The following is an 8,060-nucleotide window of genomic DNA, read 5'->3' as shown; positions in this document are numbered from 1 at the left end:
TTCCTTGGGGAAGATTAGTTGCTGTAAGTACAAGACTTGGGTGGACAGTCATGGGGAAAGCGAACACTGACAATTATGAAATAGAAAATTCCTTTTCCACGCTTTCGTTATCTTTACATATTTCTGATGCCACGTTGTCAGAACTGTGGAGGCTTGATGTTATCGGAATAACAGATCCAGTTACAAAAAAGGCTAGAGAGGAAAGGGATTTGCAAGCAAAATTGCAATTCGAAAATTCTGTATCTCTAAACGAAGAAGGGCGTTATGAAGTCGCACTTCCGTGGGCGGAGAATCATGTACCACTCTCCACCCACAAGGATTTAGCGTTGAAACGTCTACAATCTACCACCCAGAAACTTTTATCTCAAAATTTATTTTCTTCATACAATGCAGTTTTTAATGACTGGTGTAACTTAGGAGTGATCGAAGAAGTTAAAGAAAATATTGCGGTTGACTTTGGACATTATTTACCGCATAGACCGGTGATCAAAGAAAATAGCTCAACACCAATTCGACCGGTGTTTGATGCGTCTGCGAGGAAACAATCGTCTCCTTCTCTAAATCAGTGTTTGGAGTGTGGACCAAATTTGATAGAACTAATTCCATCTCTTTTGTTGAGATTTCGGGAAGGCAAGTTTGCTGCTATAGCAGACACTGAAAAGGCTTTCTTACAGATCAGTGTAAGGTCTCAAGATAGAGACTGGCTTCGGTTTTTCTGGTGGAATGATGTGGAAGAAAGGAAAACGAAAATATTTCGTGATACTAGGGTAGTATTTGGGGTTAAGAATAGTCCTTTCCTTTTGGCAGCTGTTATAGAATTCCATCTACAAAAGTACATGAAAAATTCTTCATATGAAACGGAGATAATAGCTAAATTCTTGCGTAGCTTCTACGTAGATAACGTTGTTGCCAGTTTTGACAAAGAATCCGAGATGATCCAGTTCATCGAAAAATCTCGAGAAATAATGTATGAAGGAAAGTATAATCTTCGAGGTTGGGTTACATAACGGAGATAACTTGAAACATGAAACTATTTCACCCGTATTGGGTCTGTTATGGAACTCTCAGAAAGATAATTTAACTTTGAATCTGAATTGGCTAGAAGATTTTGAAATGGGTATAATAACGAAGAGAACAATTCTCGTTGTAGCACACAAAATATTTGATTCTATGGGAATTGTGAGTCCTGTTCTCTTGTATCCTAAAGTATTGTTGCAGAACCTGTGGAAAACAGGAATTTCTTGGGATACTGAAGTTGACGAGAGTACAAAACAAAATTTTGTGAATTGGTATAAAAGCCTTTTTCTCTTAAAGGAAATATCCCTCCTACGTTGGATACATTCCAGCAAGGACAATAGGAAGTTCTGCAGCATTCACAAATTCTGTGATGCCAGTAGTAATGCGCATGCTGCTGCAGTTTTCTTGAGAACTGTGACGAATTCTGGAGTTGAAGTTCATCTGTTGGCATCGAAGTCTAGAGTAGCTCCCGTAAAATCTATTACGATCCCTCGTCTGGAATTGATAGCTGCCACGATAGGTGCCAGACAATGCTCTTCTGTTTTAAATGGTTTGCAATGGCAAAATATGGAAACGCATTTTTGGACGGATTCTACAACAGTTTTGACATGGATTCAAAGGGAAGAGATTGTCTGGGCTGTCTTTGTGGAAAACAGAGTCAGGGAGATTAGGAAACTGACGGATCCAAAAACGTGGAAACATATTGCTGGAACAAAAAATCCAGCTGACCTCCCATCAAGAGGTTGCACCGCTAAACAACTTTTAGTAGTTAGATGGTGGGAGGGCCCCGACTGGCTGAAGAAAAATCAGGAAGAATGGCCTAGACAAAGGGAAATACCGGACATGGAAATAGTGAATTCAGAAAAAAGGAAATCAGTCATTTCTGCACTAAATACGCAAAGGGTAGAACATTTTTTTGAGAAATATTCATCTTACCATAAAATGTTAAGAATAACTGCTTGGATATGCAGATTTATCAACAACTGCAGAAGACCAGATTCTAAACAATCAGGAGAACTCACGGTCCCTGAAATAGAAACTGTAGAAGAAGAAAATTTTCTCTGTCCAATTGTATTGCCCTCAAATCATGACTTAGTTCATAGGTTAATTTTAGATTACCATTTGCGACTAACCCACGCTGGTGTGCAATTCGTACTAGCCAATATTCGACAGAAATTCTGGGTCCTGAGAGTAAGAAAAACAGTACGTAAAGTTCTTATGAAGTGTGTTCGCTGTAGAAGATATAGCGCAAAGAATATAGAGACTGTTCCAGCACCTCTTCCTGAAGATCGAGTTCGAGATGCTCTGGTGTTTGAAGTGACCGGAGTCGATGTAGCCGGTCCTCTTTATTTACGAAAAGGAAAAAAGGCATGGATCTTGCTCTTTACTTGCGCGGTCTATCGCGCGATACATCTTGAACTGATAGAAAGTTTATCAACTAATGCGTTCATCTTGGGATTAAGGAGATTTATTGCCAGAAGAGGTCGTCCAAGTATTATTTACAGCGACAATGGCACTAATTTCGTTGGAACTGAAAATCTTTTAAGATCGATAGATTGGAAAGAAATAGAATGTAATTCAACTAGTATGAGAATACAGTGGAAGTTTAATCCCCCAACTGCTTCATGGTGGGGCGGTTGGTGGGAGAGGTTGGTACAAACAGTGAAGAAGATGTTGAGAAATGTTCTCGGCAAGTCCTGTGTCTCTTATGAGGAAATGTTGACTATACTTTGTGATATCGAATCAGTAATCAACTCAAGACCCCTTACGTACCTTTCAGAAGATCCAAATGATCTTACGGCACTAACTCCTTCAATGTTTCTACAAGATGTGCACGACATCGGAGTACCAGACTTAGACTACCTGGATACCATCAATCTGACAAAAAGATACAAGTTCTTGCAGAACGTAAGAGAACATTTCCGCAAAAGATTTCGTGATGAATATTTATTTAGCTATCCTAGTGCAAAAACCATCTAAACGATCTACTCGGACTATCAACAAAAATGACTTGGTGTTTATCGGCAGCGACAACAAGAAGAGAATAGATTGGCCAATAGGTCGTGTTGTAGAACTATATCCTGGGAAAGACAACGAAGTACGTGTTGTCAAAGTGAAAACTGCAACGGGTGAACTCCTAAGACCTGTGAAACGTATTTCTCCTCTCGAACTTGATAGACCTAACTTGTTTAGTGACTTCACCATGAACATAAAAAACTCTGCGGATAAGTGTTACAGTGATATGAACTATCAAACTAGATATGGACGTAAAACTGTAAAACCTCTTACATATTTTTAAATTGCTATATTAATTTTTGTTTCTTTTCAGTATTTTAGAAATTTAATTGTCCTAACAGTTGTCAATTGGAACATGTTATCTGGATATGGTATGAATGTAATGCAGAAAATATTTAGATGTGTAATCCTTCTTTGTAAGTATTAATTTTAGAGCATTAGTTACTTTTCATATTTGTGAAAGTTGTACTTGAATTTTTGTTTGATTATTGATAAATTTTGTTTTGATTTTCCCATCTTATCGAGGTAAAATCAAAAGGTGGGAGGATGTCACATTCTTGCCACTAGGTGGCGGGCATCTCTTCCTTTACTTTTGCTGTAATTAAGTTCCGAGAAGCAGTCGAGATTGGAACCGCTTTGAGGAGCGTAAAGACTCAGAGTTAAAAATGTACTGTCTTAAAATAATTATCACCTACCTTGTAAATAGTGTATATTAGCTTTTTATTCCAATAAATAATTAAAAGACAAGATGGCCTGCTAATTGTAATAGAAACTCTTACTGGAAAACGTGATTATTAGAAGCCTGGCGTCGAGAACACTGAAGATGCAGCAGGTAAGGAATTTTACATTAATTTTATTGTAAATAGAAGAACCTGATGCAACAAGTACATTTCAAAGCGCTCTGAAAACCAGTACAATTCACCAGCTTACGTTCGATCTCATGTATTAAGAGAGCTTACATAGGTAATTCTTTCGGAAACTCACACTACGCACTTATAGTTTACCTGTTTCATGCAGTTTACGAAGACATTCCAGTAATGACTACTGTTTTAAACAGTCGTCAAAGTTAAATGCTGCGTATTACTTACTTTCGTTAATAAACCCCCGAAGGGGTTCCCAAAAATTGCCTGAGCCGACGGTATTTCACGTCGACACGGCGGGGTATTGGGAAAAGTTTTCAACTAGCAATAGTCACGCCTCGGTAGTACCTCATTGGCTATGACACTGCCTCTGCGCAAAGCTGACGAAGCTTCAGTCGGGCATAATACAGTACACTTTTTATTTCTAGCCAAAGTGGTGAGTATGGATTAATTAGTGTGGAAAATTGTTTTTGTGCTAAGTAATGCACCAGAATGTTGACTGTTTACTCGTAGCAAGTATTGGGATCGAATAATAATAATAATAATAAAAAAACATTCCCCCCCACCAACACTACGTACGGAAATGTAATGATAGTTGTAATAATGATTCATTGTAATACTGATTTTTGTAGTAATGATTCATTTTAGATGGATTGTGAAACGTAATTTGGAAAGAATGGATTTAAAATAATTATATTGATATTTTGCATAGTAAGAATTTCAAAGCGATCTTTTGCTACAGCACTGTAAGTGGCAATTGTTGATATGAGCTCTGGACACGAAAGGTACAACGCAGAGCCTCTTGAAGTAGGCGAGACTTAGAGAGCGCATTTAAATATGTCGAATCCGGACACTTTGGTCCGTGAATCGGAGTTCCTAACCACTATACAGGCTGGGCGGGACTTGAAAATACGGCAGAAGTAAGGAATTGACGTAAATAAAGCTTTGAAAATTAAATATTTGCTAAAATTTAATCTTTTCTTTCAATAAAGAAATTCCAAATTAACTAAATTATTTAAAATTAACATGTTATATCTTTCATGCATTCAATTGACATGTCTACAGTTCCCCCCCCCCCCCCTCGAACATCAAGCATTTTCGCACAACTTCAATGCTTGCCGAACAGTAAGCTTCGGCGTTGATGAAAATGAAAATAAATAGCAATTTTTATTTTTTCCAAATAAACAATACAAATACATCGATTTAGTCCTCTCATTTATTAAATGATTTTTCTAAGAGGCAAAACCAAAGTCATGAAAAGGCATTCATATTTTAAGAAAGGTCTGGTTTACTTTGACTATGGTAAAGCATTCAAGGGCTATCTAAAGGAACTGATGCCTTCGGGGAGGACTTTCTAAGGGAAACTGGTTTGTATACACGTTACACTTACACACGAAAACATCCATTCAGCCTGTTCGCCGGATTCGAACATCAGACCGAACTACAGTCAAAAGTCGTTAATCCGGACTCGTCGGGACTTCGGCGATTCCGGATTATCGATTTTTCCGGATTATAGATCATCAGTTTAAATCTGGTAAAATGGCATGCAGAAATTATAAAAGTAAAAATAGGAAACCGTAATTTACGAAATAAAGAACAATTATGATCTAAAGGGTATCAAAATTGACAAAAGAAAAGCTTAATATTTATTGGGTTACTTTATTAAACATTTCTTTCAATGTAAGTTGTTTCAGTTGCTTCGTTTTTTATGTGATAATACATTTTCTTTAATTCTATAAACAGACATAATTTCTTGTTCAGTTACAAAGTTCCGCTGTTCAAGTCCTATAATTGCTGTATCGAGAATACCGACTAATTTCTCAATCGAAATTTTTTTGTTTTCAATAACCTATGTCACTTTCTTCGCTATCGGAAGCGAATTATAATGACGAGGCATTTGATTTAAATCATATCAAAGACAGAGTACATTGAGATGAAATACTACATTGAGTAAGCAATTATAAGCCAAATAAAATAAAAACATCTGCCCTTAAGATAAGGATAGTGCTGATAAATCAACTTCCAATTCATTGCACGCCGCCGCGGCGTTAAAGATAAACAAAGTTTAGATAAACAAATGTTTAAGTTTAGATAAACAAAGAATATGCCTTTTTCCATTTTTTGCAGCAATTCCATTTTTTGTTTAATGGACTCCGAAAGATACTTTCGCTTTGTATATCCTTTACATATTAGTAAATATATATCGGAAATTCTATTTGACATAATCGAAAGTTCAAGCTTACTTTTATAAAATTGCTCTAACAGTCTGCAAAAAATAATAATCCGGATCCAATTCGAAGATTAAGGAACAACGCAATCTGCAACATTAACTGAAATAGATAATTAGATAATTTTAGCTTAGCTTATCCCGTTCGTTATAAATTAAACGCGCATTCGTAAACGTATTTTGCGCACGCGCACACGCAAATTCGCAGCGGTAAAGGTCTTACGCGCATGTGTCAACGCGACGCACGCGCAGAAAGTTTGTAGCTTTGAGGTCCGGATTATAGATCATTCCGGATTATGGGTGTCCAAATTAACGACTTTTGACTGTACCAATATTTGGCGACTTTACCGCTCGGCCGTTCATGGGCCATTTTAAGAAAGGAGAAATCTGTTTACAGCAGTAGTTTCTATGAGAAATATCTTTACCATGATTCGCCCCATCATAAAGTATGTTTTTTATTTCATTATTTTATTATTATTATTATTATTTTTTTCTCTGTTTAAATATTTCACGTGCTGGACAAGTTTACAGCATTACAAATTTTGGTTGTAACAGACAAGATTTAGTTGTAACTTGTAAACAGACAAGTTAACAAATTTTGGTAGATCATAATTAAAGAACTTGTTCAATTAAAACTTCAACGCAAAACTCTAAATGGCAAAGTGGAATCATCGTAATCTCTCAATGGTAGACGCATAAGACACGTTGATAGTTAACCAAATTTTCACTGCATTTACATCCTTTTAATTTATCGTTCATTTTCTTACTAGTTTTTTTATTTGGCAACTTGTATATGTAACATGAAAAATGAGCTATGCCCTCGCCGGGACTAGAACCTTGGACTTCATGAATACGCGCCGAGTATGCCATTGCACCACAAAAGCATGCTAGAAGGCGGGAGAAATACCTTACATACTCCCGCTTTTAGAGGGGCGACTGGGGATTAGGGGACCTAATCGCCAAATTCTTGTAATGGAGAATCATCATCTACCACCTTTTGTAGTTCGGGCGCCATTGTAGAAACATTAGGTTATGTCGAAAGTAGAAGACATGAAGAATGTGCAATGTCCTTGCCGGGACTCGAACCGTGGACCTCTGGAATACGCGACGAGTATGCTGACCAGTACACTACAAAGACATGCTAAGAAGGAGGGAGAAATACCTTTTAAACTGCAAGATTTAAGCTAATATTTTCACGGATTTGAACATGTTGTTTGGCCCAATTGCGAACGCAAATTTGAAATAGGACTTATATATATATATATATATATATAATTTATCGAGCAAAGCAGTAATAACAATTTTGGTCAAGAAAACATCTTGCGCAATATGCTGCAAAATAAGTAAAAATAAAAATTGTAGAAAGCTCGCCTAAAAGTTACCAAGAACTGCTGCTCCAAAAGGTTAAAGACGTTTTCAAAAATTAATACACATGAAAAGCAAATCATTAGACATGTAAAACATAAATACAATAAAATTAAATAACAGAAAAAGTTAAAAAGTAAGCGGAAAATGGTAAATTAGCCCAATTCGACATCCAAACAGGCTTTTCAAGGGAAATTTCAATTATTTGAACGTCGAATCAAGCTAACCCCATTACGCGTTTCGCCGAAACAGACAATTGAAACTTTTTCGCTAAAAAATTTTTGACAAAGTGTCTTGGAAATTTTAATAGTCTCAATTCTCTGTTCCAATTTCCCGACGCGTCCGCTCAGAAAGACACATTAAGGTGTTAAAATATGTAAATCAAAATCAAACTTTCTAAATCTAGTCTAAAATTAAAATCAAAACGAAAATAAATAGCGATGAGCTATTAGTCCTTAAAATACAAATATATTCGGGCTGGGCCTGCAAGCTTAAAGATTAACAATTTAATTTTTAAAAACTGTAGATTTTATGAAACTGAAAGAAAACCTGTATATATATATATATTATTGCTT

At 36.4% G+C, this 8,060-nt stretch overlaps 1 non-coding gene across 1 annotated transcript; it reads right to left on the bottom strand.

Annotated features, from left to right (window-relative positions):
• Nucleotides 1-4,134: 4,134 nt before the first annotated feature.
• Nucleotides 4,135-4,275, bottom strand: LOC118187702 (U4 spliceosomal RNA). The gene has a single exon (XR_004758003.1). It is a non-coding gene; the product is annotated as a U4 spliceosomal RNA (small nuclear RNA).
• Nucleotides 4,276-8,060: the final 3,785 nt, after the last annotated feature.

This window comes from Stegodyphus dumicola, chromosome 3, assembly GCF_044657685.1.
Source record: "Stegodyphus dumicola isolate Sdum_Otavi_A_Nest chromosome 3, ASM4465768v1".
Lineage (NCBI taxonomy): Eukaryota > Metazoa > Arthropoda > Arachnida > Araneae > Eresidae > Stegodyphus > Stegodyphus dumicola.
This window is presented reverse-complemented; position numbering and strand designations above follow the sequence as displayed.